Source organism: Capra hircus, chromosome 3 (assembly GCF_001704415.2).
Source record: "Capra hircus breed San Clemente chromosome 3, ASM170441v1, whole genome shotgun sequence".
Taxonomy (NCBI): Eukaryota; Metazoa; Chordata; class Mammalia; order Artiodactyla; family Bovidae; genus Capra; species Capra hircus.
The window spans coordinates 14,691,377-14,703,055 of NC_030810.1; the positions used below are offsets into that span (position 1 = coordinate 14,691,377).

At 43.0% G+C, this 11,679-nt stretch overlaps 1 long non-coding RNA gene across 1 annotated transcript; it reads right to left on the bottom strand.

Annotated features, from left to right (window-relative positions):
- LOC108635638 lies at positions 246–9,431 on the bottom strand. The gene is made up of 3 exons (XR_001917896.1): positions 9,397–9,431; positions 7,299–7,430; positions 246–472 (listed from the first exon to the last, which is right to left on the bottom strand). It is a non-coding gene; the product is annotated as an uncharacterized LOC108635638 (long non-coding RNA).

Here is an 11,679-nt window from a genome sequence, read left to right on the forward strand (position 1 = left end):
ATTCACTACCAGCAAGCAGTCCTTCCCCTCCCTTTATTTTCCACACGATTGACTTATTGCAGAAACCAGCTCAAATGCCCTGTAGAATGTTCCACATTCTGGATCTACTTCCTTTTTGTAACAAATCTTTTGTAATTTGCCCTTTACTGTCCTGAAATAAAATTCAGAAATAATGTAGCTACTGTATCAGTTAGGGTCTGGCAGGAAACAGATGGCACACTCAAGCCGAGTCCAGTTGAGTTCAGTTTTACGAAGGGATTATTGACAAAGATGTGGGCAAAGTTAAGGGAACCAACAAGAAATGAGGAAGCACTGGAGGGCGTGTCTCATCCCCGGGCCTGAAGGACCAAGATGAGGGAGTGGTGGCTCCCTTTGGTTGAACACAAGTGGAAGCCACTGGACAAGGAAGCCGGTTGATGTCATGTATGAAAGTCTGCTTTCTGGGGCAGAGATCAGGGTGCAGAACAGAGATCTGGAAGGGACAAATGGAGAAAACTCATAGCAATCTATACACACAATTTCAGAATAATGAATTGAATTTCCTGTTACCAGGAGAAACAAGAGGAAAACTAATGCATAAAGTTTATATATTTGAATATGCAAAAATTTTGCACGACTTCACCAGAAGTCCTAATGGAACCATCAGATGCTTGCTTCCCAGAATCACTGTGTCTGCTGAAGCTGCACGTGCAGATGGATCCAGCAGAACTGGAGTGGCATCTCAAATACAGAGAAAAGCTGCGTGGTTGATTTCCTGAACAAGGCAAAACACCCTCTTCCATCAATTACGTGGAAATGGTGTTCCTGGGAAACTTGATGTATATTAAAAGCATATGTTGAATACTCTGTGTTTATGTGGAGAATCAATTTAGGCTCTATGTTGAGATAAATAATAAGCATATTTTTCATCAAATGAATATCTGATAGGACATTTGAAAGTCGTGTGGAACATGAGACAATTTCTGTTGTGCAGAACTGTCCCATCCATTGCAGGATGCTGAGGAGCTCTGGCTCCACCCACTAAAGCCTCATAGTGCTCCCCACCTAATCACCATGACATTACCTAACCCCGAGTTAGGTAAAAAAAAATTCTGGCAATTTTCCAAAATTTTCTTTAGTGAGTGGATTATCTTGTTGGAGAATCACTGGCTTACATGATCTTCTCCAGTCTCATGGGTTTAGGTGCACTGACAGCTTCTGATTTATTCATTTAGGCTCATCTTCTCTCCTGAGTTCACACTTGTAGATTCAATTTCTACTTCGTGTCTCTCTTTACATCACTAACTGGTATCTCAAAATTTATCTCTAAAACTAAGACCTTGAATCTACTTCTCAGCTCGGACACCCCCACCCTTTTCCTCTCCCAGATTTATTTTAGTTTAGCGACAGTTTAATTCTCCTAATTGTTCAGGCCAAAAACATCTGAATCATTCCTGACACCTCCCTTTTTCTCACGCTCCACTTGGGATTCATCAGCCAGTTCTGTTGGCTCCACCTTCAAGTGTTAGTTGCTCAGTTGTCTGACTCTTTGGACTGTAGCCCGCCAGGTTCCTCTGTCCATGGAGTTTTCCAGGCAAGAACACTGGGGTGGGCTGCCATTTCTTTCTCCGGGAGAATCTTTCAACCCAGGGGTTGAACTTACATCTTCTGTGCTTCCTGCATTGCAGGTGGATTCTTTACTCACTGAGCCTTTGCAGAAGCCCCCATCATATGAATTTGGGGGGAACACAGTTCAGCCTATAACAATTGCATTGTATCAAGGAGAACATTACTATTGTTTGAAAGCTAAATATAGACAGCAAATGTGTATGAATTTCACTGACTAGCCAAAGGGATAGACCATACCAGGTTGTTGGCATCTCAGTACCATTCTAACTTCCATCCAAGATTCATCCTCACTTTCCTTATATTTTGGAGGCTGGAAGACTTAGGATTACATTTCCCAGATTCCTTTGACAGCATGGTTCTAGACTGGGTCTTGCAAATGAGAGGTGTGCATGTGAGATTTGCAAGGCAGAGGCAAGGAGAAGCTATTGTTACTCTATCAGTGGTGACCAAGCTATAGCTTCCGCAGGCTGCAGGTGATTTGGGGTGTAGCTTCAGATATCCTCCTGTGAATCACCCACTTTTGTGTCTCTGGTAGCTAAGATCCTTGGTGTTGGTTCCTTATGATTTCTGTACTTCTTGATTTCCTAAACATTAGCAGACATATTTTTGGCTGCAGGATTCTTTGCAGGGTACTTCCCCAAATTTCATATTATTCATTACAAAGCCCTCTTCTTCCTCAATTTTACAGCCACGGAGACCAAACTGGGCAGGACAGTGTGCGGTAGCCTGGTTCTCCAACCAGGAGGAGAGGCAGGGAGCTTTCATAACACCCTAAGGACTTGGAGTCTGACATTTTTCCCAACGGAACTCTGCACCTGGTGGTTGGTTGCAGGACATTTAGGGAGATGAATTAAATACTGCGCTAGGATCAGAAGTCCTTAGTTCTAGGCCCAGCCTAGGTGATTGCTACATGGCCTTGAGCAAAATCTTTGTCTTTTGGGATCTCCCTTTCCCCATATATAAAATGGGAGAAAGAAGAAGAAAACACATTTGAATAATAGCTATTATTTACATACTACTTTCTATGTTCCAGTCATTATTCTGAGGACTTTTTGTACATCCACTCATTGAATCATCACAAAAATCATATGAGAAAGGTAGTATTTCTATCTTACATTTGGGGAAACATATTAAAAAACTTACTCAAGGGAATTCCCTGGTGGTCCAATGGCTAAGATTCCAAGCTCCCAATGCAGGAGGCCTGGCTTCAGTCCCTGGTCAGGGAACTGGATCCTACATGCCACAGCTAAGACTGAAGATCCTTTGTGACACAATTAAGACCCAGCACAGCCAAACAAACCAATAAAATAAGTAAATATTGAAGAAAAACAAAACAAATCTAAATTGTTTTTTAAAATACACTTCTTTTAAAAAAAAAAAAAGAGAGAAAAGAAAGAAACTTACCCAAGTCACCCAGGAAGTCACAGTGTCACTGACGGGTTTTAGCCAGTAAGTTATTTGGCCCCTTGTTACATGAAAATGTGTGACAGATGGCAACTGAGGGCTTCCTGGGTGGCTCAGTGGTAAAGAATCTGCCTGCCAATGCAGGAGACATGGGTTCAATCCCCTGATCCAGGAAGATCCCACATGCTGAGGTGTAACTAAGACCCTGAGCCCCAACTAATGAGACTGTGATCTAGAGCTCAGGAGCTGCAACTGTTGAGCCCGCACGCTGCAATTACTGAAGTCCATAGGCCTAGAGCCCCATGCTCTGAAACAGGAGAAGCCACCACAATGAGAAGCCTGCGCACTGCAATAGAGAGCAACCCCTGCTCAGCGCAAATAGAGAAAACCCCACACAGCAACGAAGACTCAGCACAGCCAAAACAAATAAATACAGAAATAAAATTGTGAAACGGCAACCTATCTACAGCTTGGAAATGGCTCGTTTGAGCTGTAGTGACCTTTGTCCCAAGTTCTTTGACCTCCCCAGACAAAGCAGGAATTCACTGGATCCAGAAACTGAAGACATCAGGAACTATTCTGTTTCTTTTTCTTATGTCTGTCTGCACATCTTTGCTCAGCTTTTTTCACCCACTAACAGGTAGAAGACGGCCAACTCATAGCTCTGAAACATACTTCTCTGTTCAAGTGACCTCCCACATTTGAGTTGGCCACTCTTGATTCTAACTATTGATTTCCCTGAGAGAGACCCTATCAGCCTAGCTAGAATCTGGAAGTGATTGCTCTCCAGTCACTTGGAGGTGACACATTCGCTCTCTTGACTATAAAGATATTTAGATCCTTTCTCACTGTTGTAGCCACGCGTTACGGGAAACAAATTCACTCCAAAGGATAATGCAGATAGTGGGGTGCAATTTATTACACCGGTGGGCCCAAGGCAGTCTCCTCTTAGCCAAGGACCTCGACTAGTTTTTATGAAAACCTTATACACCCTAAGTGTACATGCTCAAACCCACCTCCCCAAATTCCCTGAAACTAGTCTGAACAAAGGGAAAGAAAGAAACAATTAAAGTTAACCTGTGATGCATTTGCCTTAAACCCGTGGATTGGTGTGCCTCCAGAAAAACATCTATTTCTGCTTTATTGACTATGCCAAAGCCTTTGACTGTGTGGATTACAATAAACTGTGGAAAATTCTGAAAGAAATGGGAATACCAGATCACCTGACCTGCCTCTTGAGAAACTGCCAGTGTGAGGAACTCCGCCCTTGGCAAAGGTCATGAGGAAGGAGGCTCGGCATTACCCAAAGGCGAGATCGAGCCTCAGGAGACACCCTGTTCCCGAGCATTTACCCCCAAAACCAGAGTGCCTACTTTACTGTTTTATGCTCTCACCTTGTTATGCCCAGAGTCTGAGTCCCCAAAACTGAGAGCATAAGACGTCCACAGCAATGCAAAAGCATAGAGGGCTTTATTGCTAGCTCGAGTTAGGGCCCAGGTCTCATCCAGCACAGTGGAATCTGCCAAGAGCCCCGAGCTCTGAATCACATCTACTTTTATACAGACGGTTCTTTGTTCCTATAACAGCATAGCTGATTGGCTAAACCATACGCGCAGGTGGGACTTTTAACCTCGCATCCCTATCCGGATTGGCTCAGGTCTGACGTGGGCGGGGGACTACGGGGATTTTTTCTGATTGGTCTAGCTACACTGCCTGTGGGAGTTCCCAGTGCCTCAGCTTTCCTAGAGACTAAACTTCAGGCCTAGCCTGCCCCTTAGAGCCTGTCCTGGCTCCAGTTTGGTCCTAACATTCCCCCCTGTCTTCAGCTACATAGAGGAATCTTCTTCTTTATTTTGGGGCAGGGCCTGATACTGTTGCCTCAGTACTAGTACCTGGACTGTATTGATGCGCTCCTTAACAAATGTGATAAGTCTATTTAGGATACAGGGGCCAAGAGTGAGAATCAGTAGTAGCACTATGAGAGGGACCACCAGTGTGGAAATCAGCATTGTTAACCATGGGGACTGTTGGAACCAGGACTCAAACCATCCCTGTTGGGCCTCTCGCTCTCTTTTCCGTTGGGCTAGCCCTTTTCTTACTTTGGTCATAGATTTTTTATTACCCCTGATTGATCTACATAAAAACAACGTTTTTCTCCTAACGCAGTATATAAGCCCCCTGAGAGACTTCATACTCAAGATACTTTTTGGGAATTGGGGCGGAGGTCTCTTTTTTTTGTAACTTCTTCCTGCTGTGCATGGGCGTAGGCCTGCCTAATAGAGCAGAAGTCTCTCTACCTGATCTAAGTTGGGGTTTTTCACATCTGAAGCCAGCTTCTACCTTTGTAGTAATTTAGTTGGCCCCTCTCAGAGATGAAATAGACAAGGGCCAAACAAGAGACCTAACAGGATGGTCATCTCTGATCCCCGGAAACAGAAGGCAACATTTGGGGTGAGGGTTACAGGGTTTGTGACCTCTTCTGATTGGTTGGTGGTGAGGCAACAGAGCAGTGCTCCAAGAATCTTGTGTTTAGTCTGAAGTTACCATCTTCTACCTGGGTGGAGGCTCAAAGACATTGTTATGCATATTTTTTTGAGTAGGAACCAGGACTCTGTCTGGAGGCTGTACCAACCTTTGATTGTTTCTGTTTTTGTATCCCCTCCCTTCCCTGATTAGCAATTGTTTGAATCCATGCTTTGGAATTCAGGGAAGGCCAAGGAGGCTGAACAAAGTCTATATCCTACAGATAAGAAATGGAGAACACAGAGCAGATCTGTACTCCAGAGCCCCCCCCAGACCCTAGTTTAGGGAACTAGGCAACAATGACTATGATAACTTTCTGTCAAAATGGGGCATAGGACTGCCCCAGCTTGGAGCAATACAAGCTCTAATCTGAAAGTACACCCATAGCATCACCTAGTTACTTTCCAGGATATCTGAACCGTAGCTACTCTATTTTGACTTTCAATTGTAAACTACTTTTTAATAGCCAAAGCAGATTTTACCGTTAATGATGTCAGTGTTTTTTTAGATATGAGAAGATGCAAGAATTGGGACTTATAAAATCTTTTCCTGAAAAGATCCAACTATCTGATGGCCTGTTCTGCTGGTTTTTCCCAGAGCACAGAGTGCCTCATTTCTGATTTTTACCCTGAACTCTTTTCAGGGGCGTTGAAAGTCAGCAGTTGCAGCGGCCATGATTTAATCTTTGTAGATGCAGATGGCAAGTGTCAGTCTTCAGTTGGCAGAGCCCCATTTTGCTCATAAACTTAACCATGATTATGAGGGGGGCACTTCATGACTATTTTATCCCATGGTGCTGAGAGTGTCCATTTTCAGGTAAACAGGCCACTCAATGTGCTATTACTGGACTAGGCCATAAAACAGTATTTAAAATTTTCTGGACCACCTGTCTTACCAGCTTTTTGGTCCAGGAAAATATTTTCTCTTGTTGCTTCTTGCCATATCTAGAGTTACACTGTTACCATCATTGATCTCATACGGGACTATTATTATTTTATTAGAGGCCTCACACACACATTTGACAGTGTAAGAAACAGCAATTTTGCACAACAGGGGAAATACAAATAACATAGCCAGCAGTATTAGTAAAGTCACAAGTAAGACTTATGTTAAGAACTTCCATTAGATGTAGCCCAGTATATCTTCAGGTCATCTGACTTAGTCTGTCCTGTAGAATCTTTATCTTTTAGGGAAATTATATATTGGCACCATCTATAAGGCACATAGACCAGTTTTTTAGTGTTACTAGACTGATTATCTTTAGTATGATTTATTTATTTATTTTTTCTAACAGAGGAGACTTTAAACCTAAATTATTGTAGCCTGGTATTTTCTATATAAATCTATCCCATAATTGTGGGAGATTTTTCCCTTCTTTGTGGAAACTTTTTTTGTTTTGATTGAGCTTGGGTAGTAGAAAAAAGCTCAATTTTATAGCCAGAGTCAGAGCAGGCATTATTAATTGGCCCGTTGTGGGGATCCTATCTAGTAATACCATAATGACCTGAATATGACTATAATTTTTAAGTAAATTTTCTCAGGGCCAACCAGTTAGAGTCTGGTAGTAGAGAAATTTACCAAGGTAACCCAGAACTAGACACAGGTAATTGGCCACAAACCCAAAAATTGGATTGATTTTTAAAACTAGTATAGGGTCAGGCCTATGATAGAAAAGCATTTGACTTATATGCAAAGGTCTAAGAAGTCAAGAAAACATAAGTGATCATACGAATCAGGTCCAGCATCTCAGGGAAGCTGTCTACCTCTGATGTCGTCGTCTTCTCATCCTGGTGTAGTGTAGTTTTCCTGATAAAAAGTCCTTTCATCCATGTTGGAGACAGTCCCTTAAATTATGTCTTTTTCCAGTCCTGGTTGCAGGTCATGAGGCATCTGATCTTCATCCAAAGATAGATTACTGAGATAAGCTTCAGAAACAAACTTAGAGTGTTTTTTTTTTAAGAATTTAATTAAATTTTACATTAACATCACATAACATCAAAGAACTATCTAAGATATGAGTCTTACTAGATGCAGACCTCCATTAACAAACTGGTATTTAACATTTTGAAATATCTTTTTTTTCCTTAAAGTTACCCTTATTTTTATTAAATATACCCAAATTAAGGCTAGTTTGTTTGCAAAATAGGTCTGTTCTCACTGATTTTGGTCTGATGATTTTTATAACCATAATTGATCATAGGATTTTTATTTTGCTGAAACATTTATAGAGTCTCAGACTGAACTTTTAAAATAAAACGGGGCTTGGAATCTCACACCAAAGTCTTATCACAGATTTTGCCTAACAAATCTAGGTGAATTTTTCCCTTTTAAAGGTCTCAAAAATTTCTTGAGATTTTTGTATCCGTGAGATAAACTTCCTAACTCATTTGATAAACTTACTGGAAACCTAAGAACTTTCAATTTTTACAGGAGTCAGAAAATATAATTGTTTTGTTTATAATGTTTAATTTTACCAAAGTATTGTCATAATTAGTTTGAGAGGAAGATTTTTCTTACTCCCTGAAAACATAAGATTTAAACCCATAATTTTTCAGATAGAAACCATAAAAGTTATAAGCATTTTCGCTGGTTCATTCAGTCCTTTTGCTAACTTTTGTGAAGTCATCAGGTTTTCCATTAAAATACCAGGACATATCAGAATGTTAAAAATTCCATATAATTTTTAGGATATCTGTATTAGTTATTTTACCATACATTATAACGTGAGCGGATTTATTACTCATATGATAATCTTTTCCATGTAATTTAACCAACCAAATAAACACAGTTAAATATCTCTCCTTGGGATGTTTCAGGGGCCCTCTGAAGCACCCCAAAGTTAGCTAGAGATCAAAAGAACTTCAAAAGAGTTCTATTTAAGAAGTTTTATCAAAAAGATCAATTAAAAGGGTTTAAACCTAGGTACAATGAAAATATTTTACTTAATGTTAATTACTCTAAGACATGTCTATATTAGATAGGTCAACAAACAAACATTAATATCAGGTATTTAACATTGAATATTTCCCAGTTTACATAAACCTGGAATTTATTGTTTAATTTAGAATTACTTGATTTGTAAGTGCTTACCCCTTTTTTTTTAAAGCCAAATAAATAGAGCTCATATACATATTAACCACAAAAATATTACCAAGACATAGTTAGACAGACACAGTTGCAAGATCTAGCTTCAAGTCTTTTTTTTTTTTTTCCTCAGTGTCAGGAGTTAGAGATGGTCTAGATAAGTGTTCCTGAGAGCCCTGGTCTCAAGGCACAGGGAAAGAAAATCAAGTTCTAACAAATGGCGGCAGGTCTAAACCACATGGTGGCCAGAAAAAGCAAAATGGCCATCAAAAATCACAACACAGATCACAGAGTTAAAACACGCACATATAAACCCGTCCTCATCAAAGTGAAAGTGAAGTCTCTCAGTCGTATCAGACTGTTTGTGACCTGTGGACTGTAGCCCACCAAGCCTTTCCGTAACATCAAAGATTTTAAGGGAGGAAAGGAAGCCAGGTTGAAAGAGGAAGGGGGAGGAGGCAGGAGAGGGGGCAAAAGGGGTGGCCTTACAGACGTCTCCTGCCACCTACAGATACCTAGGCGTTACGGGACTTTTCCCTGGGCTTCCAGAGAAGGGAGGACTGGAACTCGGCCCTACCAGAAATCAGAACCAGAATTCGAGTTCTTTGCCAAGAGGAGGTAATCAGTCTCCAATCCTCAGCTCAGGCTGAGGGCCCTTCGACCAGAGTTTTGTGTCCAGGACCAGGGGACTAGAAAAACAGGGAAGGATAGGAAGGGTTAAGGAGAGGAAAGAGAGAGAGAAGGAGAAAGAGATCAATAAAGTCTCTTGTTTCTTACTGGTCGGGGCACTCTGGCCAGTTGTCTGCATCAGGAGGAGACCAGGGACAAAAGGGTCCCAGTTGCGGCCGCTGGGTCTGGGTCCATTGGCAGGCAAGCTGGCCCCTGAGTACCCCGAGTGGTCAGGATGTCAGTCTTGGCGAAGAAGAGTCCCACCAGAGTCACCATTTGTTGCAGGAAGAGGGATCCCTTCCAGGGCCCGAAACTGGGCTCTTGGCTAACACTCGGAAATGAATTGTCCGAGGAGACATATGTGCTGACAAAGCAAGAGATTTTATTGGGAAAGGGCACCTGGGTGGAGAGCAGCAGGGTAAGGAAACCCAGGAGAACTGCTCTGCCGCGTGGCTCACAATGTACAGGCGGTGTCTCCTTTAAACCTTTCCCGAACTCTTCCGGTTGGTGGAGGCTTATTAGTTCCGTATTTTTTATCAGGATCTCCTGTCATAAAACAACTCATGCAAATGGTTACTATGATGCCTGGCCAGGGTGGGGCGGTTTCAATCAGTGAGCTTCCCCTAACAATTCCCCCTGCAAGATGAGGTATATAGCGGCGCCGTTGGTTCAGACTCCTTGAGATTTTTTGGGTTCTTTCTTACATGTGTCGCCAACACCTGAGGGGTAGAAAATCCCTGTTGAGGCAAAAAAGGTTTTACCCAAGGAGGGGGGCTTGGTCAGGGTGTCCGATCCGCGGTCGGAAGACGATATCTCGGACTTGGTGTACAGTTCCCAAGTCAAAGGAGCCTTCTGAGGGCCAGCCTACATGGAAGGTCGGCCATTCTGTGCTGCAAAAAGTTATTAATTTGTTCTTCTTCACCAGCACTGATAGATTCTCTGCTCTAGACTTAAAATCAGAAAAATGGTCAGTCCTAAGGGACAAAGGAGTAGAAGTCGCTTGCCCCATGATTACAGAGAAGAACACAGGAGACAAAATGAACACACAAAGAGCAGAGACAATGCCGGCACTCACACAGACACGACAGACAGATAACAAATACACATCGGCCGAGAACACAGCACTAGGTCTTCCTGGGCCCCCCCGAAACTTTCTTTCCCTCGAGGTAATCTTACCAACAAGGCGTCCACAGAGCCAGCCGCCTCCCCAGCACGATGCCAGGCCTTGGCCTTACGCTGGTCTTAACCAGAATTAACACCGGTATTCAGAGATCTCTCCTCCAAGTGAGGAAACCCCTTCTGCCGGGAGAATGTTATTCTTCCCAGTTAAAGGGATCCCGGACGAGCCCCCAAATGTTATGCCCAGAGTCCGAGTCCCCAAAACTGAGAGAATAAGACGTCCACAGCAATGCAAAAGCATAAAGGGCTTTATCGCTAGCTCGAGTTAGGGCCCAGGTCTCATCCAGCACAGTGGAATCCGACAAGAGCCCCAAGCTCTGAATCACATCTGCTTTTATACAGATGGTTCTTTGTTCCTGTAACAGCATAGCAGATTGGCTAAACCATACGCGCAGGTGGGACTTTTAACCTCGCATCCCTATCCAGATTGGCTCAGGTCTGGCGCGGGCGGGGGACTATGGGGATTTTTTCTGATTGGTCGAGCTACACTGCCTGCAGGAGTTCCCAGTGCCTTCAGCTTTCCTAGAGACTAAACCTCAGGCAGGCCTGGAGAAGGTGATGGCACCCCACTCCAGTACCCTTGCCTGGAAAATCCCATGGATGGAGGAGCCTGGTGGGCTGCGGTCCATGGGGTCGCGAAGAGTCAGACAACTGAGCGACTTCCCTTTCACTTTTCACTTTCATGCACTGGAGCAGGAAATGGCAACCCACTCCAGTGTTCTTGCCTGGAGAATCCCAGGGACGGGGTAGCCTGGTGGGCTGCCGCCTATGGGGTCACACAGAGTCAGACACGACTGAAGTGACTTAGCAGCAGCAGCAAACCTCAGGCCTAGCCTGCCCCTTAGAGCCTGTCCTGGCTCCAGTTTGGTCCTAACAACCTATACCTCTGACTTTAAGGGGGGCTGTTCCGTAAAGTCCTCGGAGAAGGAGTTAACTTGCAGCTCCAGTTAATAAAAATTCCTGGGCGTAACAAATGTTTCAACTTACAACTCTTCTGAAGGTTTTCTAGCCTGCCTGAGGAGGTTTGTCCAGCCACATGTGATTGTTTACAGCCTCCCAACCGTGAGAGGCATGAGATGCTTTAAAACTTTCTAAATATAGACTCTTTTGAGAAGTTAGAAAATTATTAGTATAGTATAGTGGGTTGATTAGAAATCATATTGGTGAAGGGTTTTTCATTTGTTGAGCCAATATTTGCTGCTAAATCTCCAT